This window comes from Agelaius tricolor, unplaced genomic scaffold (genome assembly GCF_023055355.1).
Source record: "Agelaius tricolor isolate 1412-34295 unplaced genomic scaffold, bAgeTri1.0.p SCAF_8, whole genome shotgun sequence".
NCBI classification, from domain to species: Eukaryota; Metazoa; Chordata; class Aves; order Passeriformes; family Icteridae; genus Agelaius; species Agelaius tricolor.
In genome coordinates, this window is record NW_027269268.1 from 13,794,432 (window position 1) to 13,820,678 (window position 26,247).

The 26,247-nt window shown below is 39.2% G+C and overlaps 1 long non-coding RNA gene across 2 annotated transcripts in view; it reads left to right on the forward strand.

Annotated features, from left to right (window-relative positions):
• The window catches only part of LOC139592154 (uncharacterized), a 178,646-nt gene that overhangs the window by 133,827 nt on the left and 18,572 nt on the right, over positions 1 to 26,247 (forward strand). Inside the window, exon 2 of one of the 2 annotated variants that reach the window (XR_011679919.1) lies at positions 12,850 to 12,959. This is a non-coding gene — a long non-coding RNA (uncharacterized lncRNA). Of the gene's footprint in view, positions 1 to 12,849; positions 12,960 to 26,247 lie in introns of those variants that run through there. The other variant, XR_011679918.1, reaches the window with a different exon arrangement.

A 26,247-nucleotide genomic window follows, 5' to 3' on the forward strand; every position in this document is an offset into this window, starting at 1 on the left:
AAAGAGAAGGCAAAAGAGAAATTAAAAGAAATTCCAGGCCTTCCCAAAAAATTGACAAAAATGCAAAATTGCAGTCAGTGTGGCATTTACAGCACCATGAGAGAGAATGAGAAGAGTGCCCATTTTCCATGGGGAGAAAATGTCATTCACCCAGCTTCTCAGGGTCAGATCAAAGCCAAAATTTGGGGCTCAAAAGGCAGAAAAGAGTCCAACCTGCTGGTAGCTTTGGTTTGGGAGAAATCCTGCAAAGTTTTCAAATTTTTAGGTTGGCACCCCACTGTTGGCTGGAGTGAGTGACTGCAAACGGAGGCCATTTTCCATGGGAAAAAGAGCTCATTTCTGTAGGGTATGAGTATCAGCTCAGAGGTGGCATTTGGGGCTTGAAGGGCAGGCAGGGTCCTAGTTGCTTGAAGCTTTGTTTTGGGAGAAATCCTGCAAAGTTTTCAAATTTTTAGGTCAGAACCCCACTTTGGTCTAGTGCAAGTGGCTGCAAATGGAAGCTTTTTTCCATGGGAAAAGGAACTCCTTTCCCCAGGGTCTGGGTGTCAGCTCAGATGTAGTTTTTGTGGTCCCATGTGCAGCCAAGGTTCTAGTATATTGCACCTTTTTTTGAAAGAATTTCTTCCAAATTTTCTCATTTAGGCTATTGCACCCCACTTTTGCCACATGCAAGTGTCGGCAAACAGTGGCCCCTTTTCCATGGGAAGAAGTGCTCATTCCCCCAGTGTCTTGTGTCATTTCACAGGTAGCCTTTGGGGCTCTATGGTCATCCAGAAACCTGTTACTTGGCTACTTTTATTTTGGAGAAATCCATCATAGTTTGAATATTTAGGAAGTGTCACCCCACTCTTGGCTACATGTGAGATGTTACCCACTGTGGCTGTTTTCCTCGGGGCAAGAACTCATTCCTGCAGTGTGAAGAAATTTATGACATTGTGGAATTCCAAATCTAAAACCTGCACCATTTTTTCCTGTGGTGTTTAATGCCTTGCCTCCTTTCTTCTTTTTCAATCTGTGCATATTTGAAAACTAGTTCCTGTTTACTGAAGTTTTGCTACTCTCAAGTCATTTTCAAAAGCCTTTCATCACAGCATGCAAGTCTCAACAACAATCTTTAATCTACAGAATCCATAAATAATAACAAAGCATTTTCTAAAATAATTGTGATTCGTAACCCCCCCTAAAAGTAATTTGTAGTAGATGAACAATGACAATAATAAAATGTTTGCATCAGATTTTTGTTGCTTTCTCTACTCTACCACTTTCCCCATCCCAAGGGGTTTTTCAACTTGGATTATTTCAGTCCATGTCCTTAAAAGTTGCTTTAATTCTATATGGAGGAGGCAGTCTAGGTGAGGTATAGAAGCAGGACCAAGCTGCAAAGGTGATAAAACCCAGGATATTTTAAGTCAGGTTTACTGCTAAAGGACACTTCACATTGGAAGCTGCACACTAAATCTCCAGAGCCTTTGTTCCATCTATGTTGCAGGTTATTTCCTCTCCTTTTCCCTCAGCTATGCTGGATACATAAGGCTCACTTTGGAAGACAAAATTATTGGTATGTTTAATGTCTCTGCTTTATTAGGGGAAAACTGGCACAAAACTCTTGCATTTCAGTATATCAAAGGTAAGTTGTTTGCCCCTTTCAGTGATGATTATTAGGAAAGTCCAGGATTGTATGGTTTATCACTGGGTCCTTCAGCTCTGTCTAGGCTTTCTAAATCACAATACTCAGAGAGCTCATGCAGGGTCCCTTAATGGTGTTTCTTACAAACTGACTTCTTGCAAAACTACAATAGAATTCCAAAGAGCAAGCAGTAGGCAAGAAACAAAAATGATATTTTTAACAATTCCCGATGAAGAACTCGGGAGGAGTTGCACTGAGGAGGAACCCACACAGCCAAGTGCTTGATGCAGTGCTTGAGTAGGCAGCATTTTCTTTATTGTAGGGAAAAGTTCAGACTTATGCTGTCAGGCTGTCTGGCAGAAGCTGTGTAAGGGCAAGGGGGTTCTTTGTTGGAGCAGCATGGGCTTGGGGTGCTGGTGAATTCTTGAGCTACAGAGATAAATCAGAAATACTGCTGGGAGGGCAGTGAATGTTCCAGGCAGTTGCTTTCAGTACAGGCAGGACACGACTGACTGCAGGCTTGTCTTTCCAACTTCACAGTACAACACTTTGTGCATACCTCAGCTGTACCTGTTTCTGAAAGTCCCAGGCAGGAAGGAGGATTGCAGTTCTTTGTGACTGCCAGAGCTGCCTCTGTTGCTACCCAGCTGCTGCAGGGAGGAGAAAAAGCTCTTGGGTGCTGCCCTGCCCTGCAGGCAGAGACTCTGAGAAGGATGAGTTCAGCCAGGTGCCAGCACACAGGTCAGGCCTCAAAACATCTGCACGTACATCCTATCAGCAGCAGACCCTTCTTGTGCACCGCAGATGGTTCAGCTGCCAGTAACGACTCCCAAGGCCACTGGGAAGACTGGAGGGAAAGATACTGTCTTCTGTAAAGGTGTGCTGGAGTGAGGCTGCAAGCCAGGTTTAAAAACACGAACTGTAGTGGTTTAGGGCATGGTCTTCAGCAAAATTAAAATGAGATGTTCAGGAGAGAGCTGTGATACCATGTATTGCATCTCGGATGGAAGAAAATGATGGTCCAGGGTACACCCTAATATTCATCTTTATGTAATTCTTTGATTTTTCAGATTGTATTTTTGCATAATAGGGCTAACTAATTGTATTCTCTAAATTCAACCAGAAAAATTCTCGCTCAGTAGGAAATTGTGTTGATGGGGGAGTTAAAGTTATGGTTATTATACTTGTGTTTAGGGACTGTATTCTGAAATAAGCAGTCCAAATGAAATATAGAAAGGCCTTGTATAAGGAAGGACACAAAGAGAGAAAGGAGTAGAATGAACATTGGGAATAGAAATGAAAAGGAAGACGAACAAATAAAGCAGTCACTAGAAGGCAGTAAGTGTCACAGAATTTTGGAGAGACATGTAGCAAGACAGGAGCAGAAAAAAAAAAGTGGGTAGAATAAAGAACAGGGAAGTTATGGGAAAACAAATATTGTCCATATAGCATGAGAAAAAGTAATCCATAAGTCTAACATAAAAAAGGCCTAGAAGAAAGCCTGATATCTAAGTGCATCAAAGTCATAACAATCACAAGAGAAATGGAATATTGAAAAGAGATGTAGAAAGCAAGAGAATAAGCAAACTGTAGAAACACTATATGGATTAGATTTTTTTTAATCTCTTCTTTCTTATTAAGCCTCATCATTAACAGGAATACTGTTTAATCTTATTTATAGCATCAATATACTGCTGCTGTAAAATCTTCCCCAATATTGTATCAGCAGCAGCAGCTGCAAGTAAATTTGAAAGCTTCAGCAGAGTACTGCAAGATAAAGCCACAATCAGCCATTCCTTTCCCTGATTTCCAGTGATGGTGATCCTTTGGACTTCAGCAGATCAGTTCTTCTCTGCTGAGGGGCTTTTTAGACTCTTCAGCACCTTCCTTGGAAAAATGTGCAGAGCAGGCTTTCAGAGTAACAAGAAGCCTATTGTGGTAATGACTGATTAGGAGGAGAAGAGGAAAGCAGGCTGAAATGTGAAAACATTTAAAAAACAATCTTGAAAGAGGGCTATGGCTAATAACAAAAAAGGAATGGGGGAGGGTAGGTGGGAACACTTCAAATAATGGCAATAAAGTATGGATGCAGAGAATAGATACCACATGTAAATGAACCTTTTGGAGTGAGATAAATACTGGCATACACTAATGTCAGTTTTGACAGTAATAGTGATTAGTGTGAGTTGATAATTGACAGCAAGTAACTATAGCCAGAGCAGAAACTCTGTATGAAAATCCTGTGACACTATTACTTAAGTCAATTAGCTCAAATGACTGAGGTGTAGCTGAATAAGCAATATTATGAACTGTGACTCACATAAGCATTTCACTCTGGGAAGGTAATTCAGAATCTACTAACTAGAAGCTAATAGCCAGCAGGAGCACATGCACAATTTATGACTTTCATTTAAACAGGACTGCTTAACACAAAATAGCTACTTTAAAAATGAGAGTGCTTAAGTCTGTTTTAACACCTTTCTCAGGACTAGAGAAAAATCTATGTTAAATCAAAACCACCTTTACAACCTATAAAACTCTCATGTTTTGCTACTAATGTTGGCAAAAATACATGCAGCTTCATCAACATGGATACATCCTTATGTCAGAAAGGTGCCACTAGCTTTACTTCAAACATCAGCTAAACTGTAGTTCGAAAGAGGTGCTAAAAATATTTCTGAGCACACCTCATTTTATATAACATCTGACATTGGCTACCTGGTTCAGCTTTCCTACCACATTGATTCAGGTGGTGTTTCTGCTGGCTCTCACATCTATTACCTCAAGCAGAGTCAGGTCAATTGAATCTAAAGGTGAAAATATTAATGTAGCAGTGAGAGCTTTCTCTGAAAAGCTCTTCAAAACTTTCCCTGGGAGGAAAAAAATCCCTCAGTATTTATAATTGCCACCTCATGTTCACCAGCTATACAAAGCACATTTCTTTGCAGGATAAATTTTTCTCATCGCCACATCAACTGTCACATATATCCAATCTGAGAAAGTCATTGTTTCTGTGGTCATCAAGGAATATGAGACCTCTTTATCTTCTCTTCATATTCTCACCCCCACTTTGCCAGGACTTGGGGGAACTAGGGTAGGAGCAGGCAGACTGTTGCTGATTTGTGAGGCTTTTCTGCTTTCACCTCTCTTCTCATGGGTTATTTCCTAAGCTTGCTCTCACTGTGTTTTGTGCCTGCTACGTGTGAGAAGATATTTTTGGGTTTAATGATGGTATGAACTGAGCCTTGACCTTTCACAAACAGATGTGTAGAGCCATACACAATGCTGAGAGAGAATCAGATTGTCCTCAAAACATCTGCCAGATGTGGCATGGCCCAGGGCACACCATGCCATTGATCCTATTAATTGACACCACAGCCTGCTTTGTACTTCAGTAAGTCCAAGTAGTTGGCATTAGAGCACATAGTATTTCTTGCAACCCACTTTCTCTTTGGTTTCCACTCATTCTTGTGCTTAAAAATGCAACCCCTGCTTTGAATACACACCTGAAATGCTGACAGCATAATCTCCTTGTTTTCAAGTATGAAAGACAAATATTGTTAAAAACAAATAAACAACCCCCAAAAATTCTCTTATGTCAAAGGTGTGCTTCTTCTCATCTAGTAACTTCTCCACAAAGTCTCTCTCTTATAACAATTGCAGCTGATGTGGCATTATCTTATTTTGAAGGACTTGCTCAGAAATTATTTTCATGTATTTTCTTTCTGCTACACTAATAGCTTAGCAACAAAAACCAAACAAAACAAACCCACAAAACCAAAAACCAACCAAACAAACAAACTGAAAAACCAGGTTAAAACTACCTGGAAGTTTGTAGTGGAATGTAACACAACATGAAGATCAAATCTAGGCTGAGAAAAATTTCCAGGGCTGGGGATCTAAACATGTAATGATTCAGGCCTAAACTACTGATCATTTCCATTGCTAAAAATCACAAAAATGGATTTTGAGACCTATGTCTTAATGTCTCTCCTTAGGTCTCTTTACTCAGCCAGTATCTGGAACATTTGGGCATCTGAGGAGAGACTCGGTTTTGTACTTTGAAGTCCCTCAGGTGCCTGAATTTGCCTCTCAGCATTGTCTCAGCAATCCTGACCAGACTCTGACTCACCGCATCAAGGGTGCATGCAAACAAGTCAGAGCTCAGACACTGGGCATTGCCTTAGTCCCTGTGGAGCTCATTCTAGCAGGAATGGCCCAAGTGTGCCAGCTGCCTTGATTGACTTGGGCTTCTGAAATGAGACTGGAATCAGGGATTGCCAAACCAGGGAGATGGAGATCCTAGTCCAATATATCCACTGCACAAGGATTTTAAACACCCATGTGTCACTTTCCAGGGTACCGACCTTGATGTTAAAATGTTCTAAAATAGTGTCAGTAAGATTGCTGGAAAATCTATGCTGTTGTGCAAAGGGTGCAGAAAGGAGGCAGAGTCTCTGCAGGGAAAGAGTTTGCTCCCAGCCTGGTTTTGCTAACCTGGAAGGAAGAGAACTGGAATATATGCTGCTGTGAGCTACTGCTCCAGTGGCTCAAAAAGCTCATGCATTTTTCAGTGTTGACTACCCTTGTTTTGCAGGTGATGAATTACAGACCCTTTAGCAGCTATGACACTCTCTCTAATTGTGTTTCCTCAAATTAGCTCAGAGCTCTGAGAAACTGGCATGAAGTGAGACAGCCCAGTGGGAGTATGGGATTTTCCTGCCCTTGCACAGTGCATAAATAAAGGCTCTTTTCTACAATCCTTATGAACAGATAGCCAGCTCCTTGCCTGAAGCTGGTCAGAATAGACCCAGTGACTTCAGTGAGACTGTGCATGTTCACATCAGCTGAGAATCTGGCCTGAAGTATTATTAAATTAGGTATTTCAGTGCTATAAATAGCCCTGCCCTGCTGAGATGATGTGCCTGATTCATGGGGCCTGTTTTGCTGCATAGGGCAGTTGATAGGCAAGATAACCAGCAGTCAGATCATTAGAACACAATTAGACAGAAGGAAGCCAGAAATTCAGCCGTGATCCTCCCTCTCCCTTTTGTGGCCCAGCATAGGCTGGCAATTCCTGCGGACAGCTGGAGGCACACGAGGATGTTACCTCCTAGCTGCCCTGCCATACCTTCTCCAAGGAGAGCAGCAGCTGAAAAGCAGATTGCCTTCCTGAAAATGGGACATCCTGTCAGCAGGGAAAAGCAAACTGAACAAAAGGTCTGTGTGAAAATTATGCAGCCATTCTCCAGCCCAAGTTATATTCAGACTGATTCTTCATTAGTTCTTTTAGATGGCAGGTCCCAATAAAAGCAAGCAATATGTGAAGCAGCAGGATATATGTGGTTATTTATGGATTTCTGCTCATTCCTAAACCAAGGCTTTTCTTGTAGGTAATGATAGTTTCTACTGTTTACAGTAGAAATTTTAGAGTTTCTATATGAGAAGAAGTTAGAACATAGCAGAATCTTTTCCCCAGGTGATATTTCCCAGAACTATGTAATGGCAACATCTCTTTCCTAGACGGTAAACTGTCTTTGTTAAGCCTATTTTTGTATAGATGAAATTAAACTTGTTTTCTTTAGAATATGGTACTAACTTTATATAAATTTAATGTCTCCACTCCTTTTATCTCCAGTCAGTGCTTAGAGGTCTTCCTGCACCTTTACAAATCTGCTTTCCTTTTTACTAACTTGGGCAAGCAAGTACCGGCAGTTGCCTTTGTAACCTCAGTGTTTGTGCTGTTTTCCAAATCACCTATGAGTAGTTATCTAGCATAACTTGCTTTTCTTCAGTAAAATTGTGCTAAAAAATGATCTATTGGCTGAGTGCCTTTTGCTCTGCTGTCAGTAGAGTTTTCGTGTTGGCTTTAATGGGGCTAGGGCTGGACACACTGGGATTAGGTTTTTCCAGCACTTCCTTTATTTGATTTCTAAAAAGACAGAACTTAATAAATTTTAGTTCTTCTCTTCCTTTTTTGTTTTTCTTATATCTATAATGCCTTAAACAAGAATGAATCAGTTTTAAGAGAATGAAACACAGGGCCTTCATCATGGTTAATATTTTCTTGCACTGTTCTGCCTTGTAACATGGATAGTCTGCAAAATTTTGTCATCTTGCCTTTAAGATAGCTGAGGTTTCAATTTTTGGAATTAGATGGAGGCAAGCACTGGTAAAAGTACTGGAGAATTATTTATCAGAAATATGAAGTCATTTGTACTATGTAAACTGAATATACCAAGGTCTGAAAATTCCTCTTTGTAGTAATGCTTAGCACTTATTCAGTGTCTCACATCTTCAACAAAGAATGCAAACATCCATTAATTATTCTTCACACCTTATAGGTAACCTGGAGCTGCTATTCTTATTTTACATGTGAGATGCTAATTTAATATCCCATCTCATGTCAGCTACAGGATCTTTGCATTTCTCTGAGGAAAAAGCTGAAGATTCCAGACTTTTTTTTTTTTTATTATTCACACTACCTGCTTTCAAAATTGTCAAAGCCTCTGTCACTTCTTCTCACCTCATCACAAGCTGTAAATATAGTCTTTACATGTTTAGCCATTTTTGGAAACCTGCTATTCCTGTTTTACAAAACAGGAAGTATGAAATTGCATATGTAACTTAAAGTGTAAGAGCTTCAGCTAGAAGATATGTAACAGTCTGTGAAAAATGTTACTTTTAACTTTTAATTTAGAAAATGCGTAATGACCCACTTTTAAATGCAGCTACATGTAGTTAGTTAGTTGATCGCTTGATCCTCCCTTAATGCCTTTTTTGGCAACAACCAGAATTTCCCAAATATTTCCAGAATATTCCTTTCCTTTGTAATATTAAAAATTTTAATTAAAATGCATTCAAAGCTATTCTAGAAAAAGTTTCCCAATCTTACTACCAGTTAATCTAATCTTAACTGGTTTTATATAACTAGCTAACTGGTTTTATATAACTTTTCTGTATATTTATGATTTAAAGTTCCCAAAGTCTACAAGTAGCTCTTCGGTACACCAGGAGCCCTCTTAATATCAATGAACATTCCATATTGTTTTAAGCCTGCAATTTCAGTGCTTCTTTAGACATTTCTAGGTTAATGTTTTGTGGCAATAAGATGGCATGTATTAGTGTGATGAAGAGGAAGGCGGAGTAAGAATAATTAATAATTATTGCCAATGGACTCTAAATCTGAGGAGAAGGGTGTAGCAGGAGTAGTCACCTCAAATGTGAGCTCTTTCTTTTCCAAATGGACCAGAGCAGTGTTTTAAGCTGTGTCCCAGACACCAAGTCAGGGTAATCTAACTCACAGAATGTGCACATGGGCTCAGCTTTTCAGAAGTGATTTCTCTGTTAGGGAGACTGCTCAGAGAGTGCATAACCTTAGTCTTCAGGACCAATTAGTGGACTCTGTTGATGAAGGCTGCTTTCATTAGCATACACTGCTTCAGACACCTCATGTGTGAAGGACAGGGATAGTTATCCAAATACCTCACTGTCCCATCTGTCCTGTCTGTTCTGCATCCTACACAAGAACCTGCTTTCAATTTCTTTACAAAGCTACAGCATGTTCTTGTCAAAGTCATTGTTTTCCTGTAGTCCAAAATGTATCATGGTTTAGGATTTGATACTTAATTTTGTCCATACTCCTATATAAAGCTGTTTTTTCCTCTGTTTCATTTCTTAGCATCCATCAGACTATGGTGGTTACAGATAGCTGTGTATTCCTCATGGTGCTGCTACTGGTGCTAGAGGTGACCTGACACGCAGCTCTCCATCCTTGTCATCCCAACTGAGTTTGTCTCCCATTCAGTGGCTGCAATTTGCCTCATGGTGTTTGGCATTCACCTTGCAATCTCCAAAGGAGCCAGTGAGGTCTTTGGTGCCCAGCAACTTCAGAGAAAACAAGCATGTTTTTGGCAGGTGGTGATGGCAGGTAAAATCACTGTCTTTGTCCTTCATTGCGCTTCATTGACCCAAATGACAGCCCCTCCATACACCCTTCTGGGTTGTGGCTGTTGAATGATGCAGGAGTTGTCAGGAGGAATGCTGGGCAGAAATGAGGCAGACATTTCTAATAAGTCCAACAGTTTGAAAATTTCATATTTGTTTTATAATTCAGTTTGTGTTGCCATGGTCGCGCAAACACTCTTGATGTATTTAATGTTACCTTCATTTTAAACTGGTCCTTGCCAAAGGCAGCACAGAAATGCATATGGTTCAAATTCTGCATGGTTGGTTATCTTTGCATCCTAAATATTTATAAACATTTCAAAGGAATGTTTGAAGTTCAAAGTTTGAACTTAATAAGGGCTGCCCACAACATTTTTCCATTCAGATTTATATTTTTGGCTGTTGTAGTTCTGACTGTTGTGAAAGCACAATGTCACTCAAGATTATGCAATTTTTTAGAAACTGTCGAAGTTCCAGACAGACCAAGTCACTGTTCACTGCTGCTGGACTGCTGCAGGTTGAGGGGTCTTTAAAACCCAGGTCAAATGAGCAGCTTAATTAAAGGAAAGTGGCTTTGCTTGTGGTTAGAGAGACCCAATACCAGCTTACTAGCAGGAGGCTGGGCTGTGATCTGAGACTGCTAATGCAGTTCCATTGAGAAGACACTTGAGAGGCAAATGAAATGATACTCAGATATGTAAATGAAATTGAGATTAGTTGTAAATGAGACTTTACATATCATGGGAGATCAGAAGCTAAATATGTGGCCTGGGTGATGGACTCAGGTATTTGGATACCTTCTTTCTAAGAAACAATCCTGGTGCATGCACTCTGTACACAACATCCAATTATTTATGCCTAAATATATGAAATTTGATTGTCCTTGAGTACCTGATTCGTGCCTAGCATAAAGTCAGGACTGTCAGGGCACATGGAAAGGGAAAACATTGCAATGGGAAGGGAAAGTTGGTGGAGATGTTAAGCCATTAGGCTCCTGGCTTCTTACAGTCTTCCTGAGAGCTTTTTAGAATTTGTGAGTTACAAAGAAGGAGTCAATTTAAGGTCTTTATAAAGTTCCTGAAAGTGCAATAAATCCTTTCGTAGTACAGCTATTCTATCTTTAGGGCCAGTGATATTCTTCTTCCCACTCTTCTTTGCAGATGTATGAAACACTGAGGTAAACAGCATATTTTGTAAAAGGCTGTCTATCCTACATCTTTCAAATACCTTGACTGGATTCTTGGTTGAGCCTGTGTGGAGTATTTTTTTTTAATTACTGCTCAAAAACATGTACAACCTGATAGAAAATGTGTGGAAAAGGGAAAAAAGTATCCCTATTTTGATTCTTTTTTCTGTCCACAGACCCCTGTTAAAAATATTAAATTAATGCAGTACAGACTTTTTACTGCCTGAAAAGAAGTCAGCTGTGAATTCACATCAGTAAAGTTTTAATGATAAATTGTACTTTTGGAAAGACAAATATTTAAAGTCAGAAAGCTGTGCACGCATTATTTAAATGTGAAAACTACTTACTTTGATGTGCAAGTTACTAGCACCTGGAATTTTAGCACCATTTTTAAAAAATAAGATATACTAATAAAATTGCTAAATATCTTTAAAATCTAATCATGTGCTTAGAAATTGAATGTGCATGTAGAATTTTCTGCTAATAATTTAGGGTTGTTAATGCATAATACAGAGTTGTTGTTGTTCAGAGAAGAGTTTTTAATGTGTCTTGCTTGCATGAAGAGAGAAGCACTTTTCCCACCTAGCCTTCTGAAATTAATTTCACATTTCTAAAACAAACTGATGTGCTTTTTCTTCCTGGAGCATAAACAGACACTAAAAATTCAGCAATGTCTTTTCTAGCAAGGCAGGAGAATATTACTCAGAACAAGAGTTTAAAACCTTCGACCCATAGCTTTCAACCTGCAACTTAACAGCTCTCTTTTGGTGCAAGACCAGGGTATTTGATTCCCTCCCAGTGACCCTAGGAGTAGAAAGGTTGGCCCTGCTTCCTTTGTATGATTTCAGATCTGTGTCAGACTTCAAATCAAGCTTCACAGCCAGAGCAGCCAAAAAGGCTTTTCATCACAACACTGGGGGGAAAAAGAGTGCTCCAATGAGATCAAAACTTTAAAAGGCCTCCCTGTGTGGTCTGGGTGCAGTAGCCAAGCAATCTTGGCCAGATCTCCAGCATCACAGTCCATTATTCTCAGCAAATTATTTCCTGCTGACAAGATGCCCCTTTGCTTCTCTGTGTGTTGTAAACAATTGCTAGTTAATATAGAGATTAATTACTACCTCTTTATTTTGGGCACCCATGGGCATAAAAGACCAACGGCATATTTGCAGAAGATACTCTCATTAGTGTCACCTTAGTATTATTGATCATTCTGACATCAGTCTTCTGTAACCTTTGGTCTCACATGCCTGGGGTATATCAGGTTGATAAACCTAAATTGAAAGCACCACCAGCACACAGTCTTGTTTTTCCAGATTATATTTTTAAAAACTTGTAAGTGAAAAATTCTGCATCCTCCCTAGCTTTCTGCAATATTGTGTCCCAAGAGTCTTGCTTGACTTCCACAAATGCAACAGATTCACCTATTCATACATAACCTGAGCACTCCTAATGATGACTAAGTACTGGAAATAATTAAAAATTTCTCATGCAGTACTGGAATCATTACCTTTTATTTCCATGGAAACTTTTTGATGAATAGTAATCAAGATTGGCTGGCTGACAGAGACAGCAAGCAGTCTGTTACTGCAATACAGCAGTAACTCAGCAGTCTTACTCATGACACTTCCATGCATTATTTAAGTATTTACAGTAGAATTACTTTGCAAAACTGTAATCTGAGGCTGATGAGTATAGCAAGTTTGGGTGGCTGCAGACCACAACTTTTTTCCAAGGTTAACTCTGCTAAGCTTATAATGCACCTGGTTACTGTTTGGTTATTCAACATGAACTTAGTTTAAAAAAGAAGAAATAACAAAACCAAGTAGTCCAGTGGCCAGTCACTGTTTCTTTGCAGAAAGATAGAATGATCTGCAAGGAAAAAGATATTGTCACATCATAAAAATGGCAGGTCCATTACATGAATCACACATGTTCCCTGGTTTATATATTCTGTGAAATCTCAACAGCTGGCATTGGCACTATGGCTACAGAGGGACTCTAAGATTCATTTCTCTGCAAAATTTTAAATCCAAAACTTGGACATGTGTCCTATAATTTACATTAGACTTTTCTATTATGTTTATTGTAGGGATGTGATCCTCCCCCTCTACTCAGTCCTGATGAGGTGCATCTGGAATGCTGCGTCTGGTTCTGGGCTCCTCAGGACAAGAGAGACATGGAGCTCCTGGAGCAGGTACAGTGAAGGGTGACAAAGATGATCAAGGGGCTGGAGCATTTTTCTTATGAGTACTGGCTGAGGGAGCTGTTCAGCCTGAAGAAGAGGTGACTCAGAGGGGACCTTATTGATGCCTATGAAAAATGTAATGTAAAAATGTAAATGTGTATTGCTGATAATGCCTAAGTTTTATGATCTTGTAAACAGTAAGTAAAAAGACAATCTACCTATTGGACAGTCCTTTCTTTTGATTGATAAACATTTTAGCATGTAGAAAAAGTTCTTCTCCTGAGACTTCGCAAGGACTGGATTTAGGATTACTTTTCCCTGGACATGTGCTGTTGCACCTGGAGAATGTCAACATCCCATCCTCAGGCTGTGTAAGACTCTCAGCAGGAGCAGAGCTCTGCTGTAGGGATTGCTCCTTTCTTCATCAGCATCTGACTTAATGAACAGCAGGCAGGGATTTATGAAATACATCATTTGTAAGGAAAAAGCATTTGAACATACATCTAAATCACAGGCTGGGTCATTTTTATTCTGGTTTTCTCAAAACATTGAATCTCTGGATGACCCCATTGTGCTTTTGATCTGCTCCTCTGCCTCCCCAGTGTGATGTCTCTGCTTCCTCAGAAGCAGATCCCTGGCTGTACACAACTACACAAAATGTGACAACATGAACCAGCTGGAGAATTCCCCAGCAGTGAAATCTGCCTCAAACACCTCCTTCCTCCTGCATAGCTTTAGGAGACTCATGATGCCCTAGGGTAGCTATGCAAGCATACAGAAGGGTTCTAGTTATGGAACTAATTAACAATTATATATATGTGTGTGTTTCCTTTTTACAGGCACTGCCATTTGGATGACTGCCTGTTTGTGTATTGTATCTTTGCAGTAAGGAGGAAAAATAAATAAGGAAGGGAAAGAAGAAATGAGGGGCTCGAGAGTCCTTTGTACTGAATATTGCACTACTAGTAAAGTAACATCACTAAGCAGTGGGTTCTCTAGCAGTCTCTCAATATCCACTGCAGTAGAGACTGCGCTGTTTGTAAGTTCTTAATTAATTTCTTAGTGTTTTTTAACTTGTAAATTCTTATTGCTGATTTTGAATTCAAAGTATACCTATAGTCAGAATACTGGATATTGTGCTATTATTTAATCCTTTTTTCTACATAGAGTTTATCTGCTTGAAACATGTTCTTATATTTTTCTAGATGCAAAATCAATATAAGTATGGTAAATCAATATAATATGTCAAATGCCTTTGTCTTGGGCATAACAGAGCTGACTGAAGGACTACAGTCCCCTTTCAAAGCAGTCTTTGAGATTTTAAAATGAGTTTTCCTTTTTTTCCCTCCATTTTTAAACTAAAATTACTTCTGAAGTTTTAGAGGAAAAAAAAAATTACTTTAAAGGTCAGTTTGTATGCTTTCCTAATAGTAATGAAAAAACAAAACAAAACAGAAAATAAATCTGCTGCCAGTTGATCTCCTTTTGCAATACGTAACCAGTTGTAAGCACCTCCTCTCAGTTCATAGGCTGCAATTCATCCAATATATTGTACAACTCAAAGGTCTGTAAGGACCCAAATAGATTTCACTTATAAATCTAGTCTACAACCTGTTATATTATTCCTCCAATTTATTTTCTCATTAAATAATTAAGGGAGACTCTTATGATTTTCAGTGTTGATACATGATTGAGTAAAACTGCACACTGTTTTCAAAAGATGCAAGTTTAAAAAAAAATAAAAAAGAAACAGCCTGACTGGGAGGCATATTGTGCTATCATTTGATTAAGAAAATATTTTAACCTTTTCCTTTCACTCTTTTCACTTCCATTTGATGGTTTTTTGTGGGTTTTTTTTTTTTTTTTTTTTGCTTTGAATTATTTTATTTTCAAATATGGCAAGTGGTCCTCTGGATGACCAAAGTATTCTTTTTAAAAATCTTTTTACATATCTTCAAATAGATTTTGAATGAGGGAGAAAATTGTACCTGTATCCTATCACCTCTCACCTGAGCCATTCTGTCCCTCAGCAACTGTGATTTTCTTAATGAATTTTTAAGTGACTTATTTGCAGTGGCTGCACAGTGACAGCAATACTGAACGGAAGAAAAGAGCCTCCATTGAGCTTCTCCTTGCCTTCTCACCTCTGCAAAGCAGAGACACTTCACAAGTAAAATCCATCAGCATATTTTATGGCAGGAAGTGACGGACACAAGCCTTGTATGTTTAATGTTAGAGAAGAAAAGAGGCTCTCTCATTTCTACCTCAGTCTTTATATGTGAGCCATTAAGTGCTGTACATTTTTTAATCCCCTGAGCATTCATCAGTCTGATGCTGTGTAGAATGCAGAAAGGAAATCTGGATTGCTTTTTAAAGATTATGTTCTTAATGCTTAACTGGAAGAGCAAAGTATAGAGAAACATATTAAACACTTTATAGAACCACAAAATCATAGAATCAATTGGGTTGGCAGGAATTTTAAAGACTGTCTGGTTTCAACCCCCTTGCCATAGGCAGGGACACCTTTCACTAGACTAGGTCGCTTAAAGCCCCTCCAAGCCCAACCTGGCCTTGAAGACTTCCAGGGATGGGAAATCCACAATGACTCTGGAGAACTTCTTCCAGGGTCTCACCACACTAACAGTCAAGAATTTCTTCCAAATAGCTGACCTAAATCTACCCTCTTTCAGTTTGAAGCCATCACTTGTTGTAGGATGTTTTGTCTGTTCTGAATGGGAAAGTATGGGCAGCGCAGTGTCTACAGGAAGGCTTAAGGGCATTTTTAAAAAATACTTTGTGTGGGATATATGTATGTAATGTTATTATATATTGATTTTAGATCAAGATCAAAGTATAATGACTCACAATTTTACAGCTTGCCATAAGCAGAAGAAAAGCTTGATGTGCTTGAAATAGTTGTGTTGCTAAGGATATATTGTATGGATCTAATCCAGCTGAGTGATGATCAAGGAAGTAAAACCTGTTATTATCCATCAAATAGGACTTCCTTGATAGCCAGAGGCAGAAATCATAATTCACAAAATTTGCCATGTGACAATTTAGTTTCTGGAATCTAAAGAGGCACAAATCAAATTAATAAGTTGTTGATGTCTATGAATAGCCACCTTGAATCCTAATTCTCTGAACATTTTCCAATGTCCAGCAATAAGATCTGTTGTACTTATTTCTAAACCAGTTAAACCTGCTCCTGAGTCTGATACTTCATGACTGTATCTTTTGTAGTCCCTTTCTGTGACTGTTGGCTGTGAACACCAAACTTCCTGTTTATTAGGTGGGCCTAAGGAACTTTTAAATAAGAAGCACCATTTCTTTTAGACTTTGCTCAAGTACAGGTTTTCCCCTTCTCTTGAACTTTACCTTCTGTTGACCAAGACTAAGAAAAGACATACAGTTTTTGGTTGCAAGCCTATACCTCACTGGCTCTAAAGCTGTACCAAGCACTCAGAGTGTCTGCTGTGTTCTGCATATATAATTTCTGTGACTTTCCTGAATCTAAAGTGTATGTGGCTTTGAAAAGCAGCTGCTTCTTTTTCTAGTAATTTTCTCTCAAAGTGCAAACAGATTGTGGAGTTATATTCTCCAGGTCATCCCAAATACTGTTTTGTTTCTCCTTGCCACTGTGGCTGAGCAGACGATGATAACTTTTAAAAGAGTTATCGAAGATCTTGATTTCAAGCTATGGGATTTTTCTGTTCTCCTGAATGAACTTGCCAAAGATGGATAGGCCCCTTTTACCTGAGTGTGCCTATGGCACAAATGCTTTGAAGTAAGCAGACTTCCATCAAGGATGAGTTCAGTCCTGCTGAACGCTTTCCTTCCCTGTGTGGATGTGCCTGTGTGAGAGAATATTTATTTATAATTATGCTTGTACGTGTAATAAAAACACTTGTTTAAATGAGAGGAAGGGGAATGAGTGACAGTAGGTGCTCAGCCCATGGGGTGGGCGAGCAGACAAAGGCGAGCAGCTCAGCAGCCCCGCTGAGCCAACGCGTGCTGCCAGGCAGCGCTGCCTGCGGCTGCTCGCTGGGAGCCACTGATCCATTGGATGAACAAGGCTCGAATCAAAGACCAGGAGACAAGCCATGCCCTTTCCCTTTCCACTCCTTTGCTATCCATTAACCCCCACACACTTTCCTCTAACAAAAATGCAGACATGCACACAACACAACCATCTGTCCTTCTCACTGGGTTTCATTTTCAAGATGACTGATGAGGGAAAAAAACCTCTTCCAAGATCTTCACTGATAATATATCAGATAAAACACAAAAATAATCTCACTGTATGTATTTCAGGATTTACTTTTCCTGAAATAGGTGTTCTTTCCTGTCATAAAACACACTAACAAAGAAATAGGCAGGAACCTCTTTAGCTGCAATTCTGACTGCAAGTGACTTTTAGTGCAAGAACATTATGGAACTTGAAGTAGAAAATGCTGCTTCAAAGGAAGATAATGCTGATGGATTATGGCATAACAGAGCTATGTAACACTTTGAACACAGGTCTAAGTGAGCTTAGGCCTATATATTGGCCTCTATTTGCTCAATGATAAAGAACATGTACTGCTCATATTTAATGTACTTTTCAGCCATGCATCTGAAAGTATTAAAAAAAGAAAACCATTGTTTAAATTATTCTAATGGTATCTCTCTTTAGATTTTGAACTGCATGGCACTGCTGGTGAGGAATATTAACTTTGTGTTGTGCACAAGAATTAATGTCTAAATCCAATGCAGTTCCCTGTTACCTCAAATTTTTGGGGGTGTTTGAACCTGGAAGTGCCTTTTAAAATCAATTTTAAATGTTAATGGATTTTTTTCTGATCAATATTATCAGAACTATAACAAATACATCACTAACATTAAACACAGGAGTGAGGATAAAGAATTTGATTTTGCAATAGTCATGTCAATTGGAGTGGACTGTGCTACAGGGGTGGTATTTATACCTGTTTCAAAAAACCACAATGAAGTGGATTTTTGAAAATTTTACTCATAGGACAGAAGTTTTGCATGTAAGGGCAGGATAATGTTGCACTGCTTACATTGCAATGTTGTGAAGGAAAGCAATGAAAATTAGTAGAAATGAGCTGTTGTTTAACAAGCACTCATAATTATGCTATGCTGGTTTTTGTTCCTTGGATTTCACATGACAAAAATCTGATGAAGGTCAGGTTTCAGGATCAGAGGCCAAAAACTTTTCTCCAGAGAGTTTTGTCACATTCAGACTGTGACTCAAAGCCAGACTGCTCTTTACACAGACCTGAGGTAGAAATCCCAGGCTGAAACTGTGAGCATGTGAAAGGGACTTGCATCTGTGCTTCTGCTCTGCAGTGATCAACCTTTCCTGGAGAAAAAGGGGGAAGAAACCTTAAGTTATCAGCAGAAATGCAAGTGCTGTGTAACATATGGTTCTGTGGGAGCCAGTCCCTTAGTAACAATCCACATTTCAAAATTGATATTTGCTTCTGGCAAAAAGTTCAAAAACTGCACCTGGTGTCTCTAGGTTACTGTAACACTGGCTTTGGCCACGATTTTCAGGGGTTTTGAAGGACTTTTTAAGCTGTATCAGGATCCCAAAAAAGGGGAAAGATAGTTCATAACCTTCAAACTTGCCAATTCTTTACATTCCGAGATTTTCTTCAGCTGGAAGAGTGTGGTCATAGGGAAGGTGCTATCTTGAGGTTTCTCAGGGATTTCCTGACTAGAAAGAGGGATCTTTGCCTACATGTTGAAGTGCTTTGAAGTAGTTGAATGACAATAACAGGAAATTACTGTTTTGGCAAACATCTACAATTTTTAGAAAATATGAATCAGTGACTGAATTGACAGCAGGATATATCTTAAGAGAAATGGAAGTTATATTTCACTTGCTTAATTATACTGCTTATCTTCCTTGAAACATTTCACAGCAATGTATAATATGCAATGCCCAGTAGAAAGGAAACTTGATCCAGGGACTAATAATTATATCCATTTTAATCAAATGTTAAATATACTGTAATATGCCACATTCAGGAGACGCTTGCTCAGTGTGCCAAATCCCGGCACAGACTACTCCTAATTTTCTGGCACAACCTTGGAAATACTGCAAACGATCTGTCTTCTCATATTCCCTGCATCACTAAGAACAGAAAGGCAATTGTACCTTGCTCTAGCAGCAGTGCTGGGGAGGAACAAGTCACTTCATGCTGATTTCTGAAGTTGTACTGGAGTAGCAGGATGTATTTTCATTTTCAAAATACTCTTATTTAAGCATTATTTGGATAGCGAATTGACTTAACGCAATGGCCGTTAATGAGTTCCAGCGCACGTAAGTCATACTTGCATGGAAAAAAAGAACATGAAACCCAATAGTTCTCTAGCTGTGAGAGCTGAAAAGGGATTGATTTCTTTGTCCAGTGGCCTTTTGGCCTCTTATTTTTTTTCTTCCTGGAGAACACATGTTGACTGGGGCAGCTCTGATGGAGAAGCCTGTGTGCAATAGCCTGGGAGGGAAGGAGCACCCTCCTCTCTGAGGTTCAGCCTGTGGTTAGTTGATGAGCCTGAACAAGTCACCTTACCTACTGCAGCCCCACAACTTCACCGTACAAATTAGAGGCAATAATGCTTTTCTACTGACTGGGAAAAAACAAATCCATATTTCATTACCAAAGAGAGCTTAAGGGCTTACTTCATGCAGTTAGGGAGGCAGATCTGTATAAAGTGGAGGGTATTCTCCTGTCTGTATCCATCCATGGCTGCTTCTCTGCCTCTCTTTTCCCCCAGAACTGGGCAGACTATTCTACAATGGTTTAGACTGAGAAAAATTTTGTAACAACTTTATGGTTCAGTGCAAGGTGCATCCTTGTACCTGTCTCAGAGAAGAGAGGCAGTCCTTTATGTCACTAATGTCTTTTTTAATATACCTACAAATTATGCTATAGGTTTTACAGTTTTGCTTCATCCTTGTACTTCAGAAGTGAGTTTTAAGTGTTTTTCTCCTTTGAGAAAAATGTAAGCTCATTTCACTAGATGGCCATGTATATTACTGACAGGTGTCAAAACTGCAATTCACCTGCCAAATGGTCTCCTGTGTATCTCTAGTGAAGAATTTTTATGTTGTCTAGCTTGCATCCTTTTGTCCACTGCACTGGGACAAAGATAACCATAGATTTAGTGTGTAAAGCCTTGATTTTCCACCTCTGGGATAATGGCTCACATCCAACTTGACCCTCTTAAGTGCAGCCACTGAAACAGATGGAGATGAGGCTTGGGTTGGCATAAATCTGACCAGTTATGAGGATAGTTTGTAGCAATTTGGACTCACTAGACAGAGAAGGCGAAATATACTTGAGTAATGGGAATCACATTGAGCACGTCCTTCTGAGGAACACCAGTACGTGCACAGGGAAGAAAAAGGAATACAAAAGGTTTTCAGAAAACTACTAATTGGGCTGACATGTTTTCAGAGGAACATGGAGCAGTGAGCAAGTAACATTGCCTCCTGTTCTGCACTGCAGTATCTGAAGTCAAAGGGGATTGTGCTCAGCCTACATAATCTTCTCTGTATGATGCTTCTGATCTTCACAGGGTGGACTTCTGATTATTTTATCTTAAAGGTGCTTAAAAAAGAGAAAAAGGAATTCAGAACTCAGATGTAGGGAGCAAAAAGGAGATCTTTGATATACTTGGAGCTCTGGAGACAGCTGTTGGGCTTCACCTTGAAAATTTGTAGCGAGTGTTCAAAACTTGAACACTAATGGGTTCAGTAACAGGGTTCTCCTTGGATATGTAGAATTATTTCTATTTACACCACAACTCATCTACAAGTTCCTTATGACATTTCATGGGCTTTAGGCAAAAGTAAAGTTGTCCAATCTGAGTGGTTCAGGGTTTTTTTTCCCTAGGATTTTTGTATAGGCCCAGTAGAAACGCTTCTGCAAGATTTTAAAACTGCAAACTCATGTTCTGTGATCTTTAAGAAGTGCAGCTGAGCTTATAACGAGAGGGGGTATTTTTTTAATTTAAATACCTTCAAATTCTTACTCCCTGCCTCAGGTACCATTTTTAGCTTTTGTTTGGGGGCAGGGGGGAGGTCTGCTTGTTTGTTTGTTGGGTTTTTTTTTGCCACAGATAGTTTTTATTTTCCTGAATTACTGCAACTAGCACACTTGAGTTTCAGCTCTGTAGCCTTTAATTGGTGGTGTTAGCAATTCTCTTTTTTTTTTTTTTTTTGATCCCACATCTGCACTTTTCTCTTAATCTTTAAATGGTGTTTTGTATGCTGGCGTAATTAGACCAGCAGCTACCAGGTGAGGAAAGTTGAAACAGCCATTTAATCAAGCTGAAAAAACCTGGTTTGGGGGTGTTATGGGGTATGCTGTATTTTCCTTTTCCTTTTTTTTTTTCAGGTATTTTTCAGAGGCACCCTAAGGATACTATTTTTTATTTTTCTCATTATTTGTGTACAGACATGTTTCTTGTCTTGTTGTTTTATATAACAACATCTATAGGCCCACTTTGAGAAATTTATAAGCACTATCCCAAAGAGCACTAGTTGGATCATTAAAATTAATAATCTACAATTTGAAGTCTTTTAAGATAGGTTTGGTTTGCCCTTGTATGGGCAAGGAAGCAAAGTTTTCTGAAAGTCATTCTTAGTTAAGAGTAAACAAACAAACAAATGAACACACTGTGGGCAATCTGGTGCAATTAATGTGAGAGCTGTCAGGGGGGTATATTATAATAAGATGAACTGACAATGCTATTCAAAGGCTGAAACAAAACTTTCTACTCCAAGGAGAGAATTATATTTATGATGATTATGACTTGTTCTTCAAAGACAGGCTTCTTTTATGAGATATAAATTTATTTTGGTTTTTTTTGGCTAGTTGAGGAAAAAAAGCTGTTCCTTTCCTTGAAGGAACTGGCTTGGAACTTTAAATTACAGTGGCTGAAACATTAGGGAAAAATAGAAAGCTCACAACAAACACCCAACAGCTGCTTCTGCTGTATATTTAATATGTACAGCTCTATTAGATTGCTTTATTAATCCATCTGCAGGTATCCTGCAACAGGGGCCAGATGGCTCAGGAGATGAATAACAGCATAAAAAGGTTTGCAAGTAGCGATCTACTGCAGGTCAGAAATAGCCACATGATGTTGCCTTCAGGTGTCTGTTCAGGAAGCAGCAGGGATGACTCCAGGGGGATGCTCTCGCTCCTGTGCCTTGTCCTGTACCACCAGAACTGCTCCAAGAATTCTCCCAAATGAAAAGAAAAACGAATCGCTAGAAATGGTGACAGGCAGTCAGGCAAGTGCTGCCTACATGTCAGTGATGATGCTCCCTGGTAGGATGCTGCAGGATGTTTTATTTTGGGACAAAGCCCAGCAGGTCACTCCATAGGTGACAGTGGATCCGTGCTCACAGCTGTCTCCTGGGCTCCGAAACGTGCACACAGCAGGCTTCCAAAAAGTGGCATCGAGGTCTGTGCTGGAAAACTGCCAAGGGATTGCATATTTTGTAGACACTGTAATACACAGATTTGTGCACACAGTAATATAATAGACTCCATTTTTAAACTTACATGATCGAGTCTGGTCTTGAATTGTAAATCGAAGTGCATTCTTTTAGTGGGGCTTTCTGAAAACCTAGGCAACAAAATATTAGGGAAAAAATAAGTGCCAAGCTTTGTACTTGCTTCTCTGCATTTAACTTCTAAAAGTTTAGAAGTGGTTTGTTGTTCTGAATTTATGATTATGGAAACTGGTATTATTAGGTAACAGCAGGCAAAAAAAACCAAAAGACATGCTACCATGGTATTAATAAAGCTGGTATAAAATGAGTTATACAGATGCAATATAAACATGATCCTGCTTTCTCTATTTGATGGGACCATAAAGAATCATGGTAAGATTCACCATATGACCAAACCTGCAAAAGCTCAGTTTCATAGTCAGAGCATGCTGCAGGTGTATTTCTCCTGACACCCTTCCTATGTGTGGATATTACCACGGCACTCGGAGTAGTATGACATAGTCATAATACAATATATGAATTGTATCAGATCCCTTGTGTCAGTTCTCATTTCAGACATCAAAAGTAAAATGAATTGGTCCTGCCTCTTGGGTCCCAGGAAGGCAATGCTTCGCCTTTAATCCTTGGAACTGCTTTTGGAATTAAAGGAGAGGTACTACCTGAATTGTAGGCTTGCACTTGGAGGCCTGTTCTGATGTTAGCAAGGCCAGATGTACCACATAGCTCAGAGGACAAATGATGCATGTGTGAGTAAAGAGGATTTATCTACAGCATGAAAACAGACTGTAAATGACTTTGCACCCAGATGGAGCAGGATGCTGCCTGACACTGCCCCATTTTAAGTCTGGGTGTATGCTTAGAAGAGCTGTTGAGGATGGTCTAGGGAGGTATCTGTGACACCAAGATAAGTGGTTCTCTCATAGCTCTGTCTCTTGTTCTATTCTAAGGTTATTTGTACCTTGCAGGTCAATTCGTAGTAATTCACTCTGCTGACTGTTAAGAACTGATGCCTTGTGAAGGCTGACTTAGAACAGAGGCAAGACAGAGTTAAAGAATAAAGTAGGTATTTATTAGAAGGCCTCAATGGATACACCTTGGGCATACAAGAGCCCAGCCAGGGCTACACCCAAGATGGACCCAAAATTATCACAAAATGGACGACTGATCACAAGGTCTCACACTTTTATAAGTTTTTGTCTATTTGCATATTGGAGTAAATTGTCCAATTACAGCTTTAGCCTATGAAGTCCCATCCTTCTTGTTTTTCTCTTTTCAGTCCACTGTTGTTTATGCTCTTGGGCCTGAAATTTGGATTATTTGTCCTTGGTCCCCAGCTAGAGATGGAATTGTTCTGTCTACCTACTCTGGGAAGAGAGCTTAATATCCTCTAAATGAAGCTCATAAGTACACACTAAAGCAGCACAGAACCTGAAAAATATAAAAGCTAAAACTTAAGGCATGAGTACAACCATGTCCTGTCGCTGTAATTCAAGTAATCCCTTGGTTTCCTTGAGTTTCAAGGCATCTGTTGAAACTTAAATTCTTCATCCCCAAATGCTAACAGATATGGCTGCCAAAATAAACACAGAATGCCTTAAAAATAATTGTTATTTTGGGATTCATGTAATGCTGGTTCTTTGTGTGGTTTTTTTAAATTTACTATTTGTTTGCTAGGCTCTTTGTCAAGCTTTGTTGTTGCTAGTGTGGTAGATTATACCAAAGATAGAAAATCCTGAGACTTCAAATAGAAGGAGGGGAAGGGCTGGATTCAGAGCCACAGCTACGTGTGTGTAATCCTTGAATATGATTCTGTAGAAGCTCATCAGCCTTGTGCTTGTTTGTGCGTGTGTGTCTGTGCATTTCTCAGCTCATGTACATTAGTGAAGTCAGTGATGTTAAAATGCAGAAATAAAGGCCAGATATTTAAGTGGTTTAAATAGATTCAACTTCATAGCTTCCCTGGACCCAAAGCAGTTTGCCTTTGCTGAGGATTTGACTCAGTACAATAGGTCCAAATATCTATAAAAATAAAACCTGTAGAAAGAATAAAATATTAAGATCCATGTTACATAATTAATTTGGAATCTTAATTCTTCAATTAAATAAGATAATTTGACATGAAAATACAACTTTAATACTGTAGATGAAAAGAATGGCTATAAATATTATTGTTAATATGACCAGACAGTAAGAACTATTCAGTGAAACATGAGCTGAAGGACTGGGGATGTAAAAGCAGTTAGTTTAAGTCCAAAATTACATCCTATATGGATTCAGGTGGAAGAATCAGATTTGAAGTGTTAAATCTGAGCCCAACAAGAATTTATTTCTACTATCTAGTGACTTCTAAGTTGATCTTCTCTAGCAGATAAGTAATTACCATATTTAAAACCAACTCCCCCTATTTTATTTACTTAGAATGTTTTCAGGCTGTCATCTACCTTAGATAAAATAAGAGAAAGGAGAGCAAGAAGGTTCTTGGCTAAAATTGAGTATATTTGCCTTCGCAAGGCGAGAATCTAATGAAATACTTTACCAGCATCTTCATAAATACAATATCATAAATCAACAATTAATTCATTTTAAAATTGCTGCATCTATCCTTCATTCATCCTGGGTGTCCTGCCTAAAGGGAGCTCTGAAGCTGCATGTTAGTGTTCCCTGGATGGCTGCAGATGGTCACTATTTTATCATCTTTTAGCTCCTTTAGTTTCCATTGAGTGGTTTTTGTTGTTTGGGGTTTTTTTTGTTTTGTTTTGTTTTTTTTTTATGGAGAGTCTATCACGTCCTTTAACTTCCCCCCTCTGCTCTCTCTTGGCACTACTTATCTTCATCACACATCTCTTTCAATCTGTCCCAAAATTCACCCTCTCTTTTTGCTCTGTATCTCCTCACTGCTCACACATGGGTAATGCTTCATTCCTCCAGTCATGTGTTACTCAGTCACTTTTCATGCATGGGAATAAAAAAGGCTTTTCACAGTGGCTGCTGTCAAGTGCATTTAAGGGACTGTACTCATGGCAGAGAGTAAAAACTATGGCTGGGGGCAATTAAATGCACTAGTGAAGCAAAGGAGTTTCCTGACTGCAGGGTCCACATGAGCATAATCCATCCAAGAGCTGAGAAAGTCTTATCCTTCACTGAGCCCATGGGGAGCTGAAAGCCTCTGAACACTTTGCAGGAGCAAGTAATGAAATTTATGGAGAAGCCAAAGAATATCTCATAAGGATGACTTAATGAAACATTACTCTTGCCTTGTAGGGGCCCACAGGTTTTATGATGCTGTCTTGGTCGAGGCAATACAATTGTCAACATGGTAAGAGCCTTGGCAGCACATCAGTTCTGAGATAAAACTGGAAAATGCTCTAGCAAGACCTAGATTTTCGTGGTTTCTCAGATGCCTTGCTGCAGCAGCAGCACTGCTCTGTTCTTCAGTGACAATAAAAGCAAACACCACATAACCATCATAGTAGGAGTATGGTGGTTTGCAGGGATCCCAGGACAAGGAAAGAGTTGGAATGTTGACTCCATGTTTCAGAAGGCTGATTTATTATTTTATTATATATATATAGTATATTAAAACTATACTAAAAGAATAGAAGAAAGGATTTCATCAGAAGGCTTGAAAGGAAAGGAAAAGAATGGAATGATAACAAAATCTTGTGACTGACCAGACAGTCCGAGACAGCTGGACCGTGATTGGCCATTAATTAGAAACAATCAACATGGACCATTAAAGATGCACCTGTTGCATTCCACAGCAG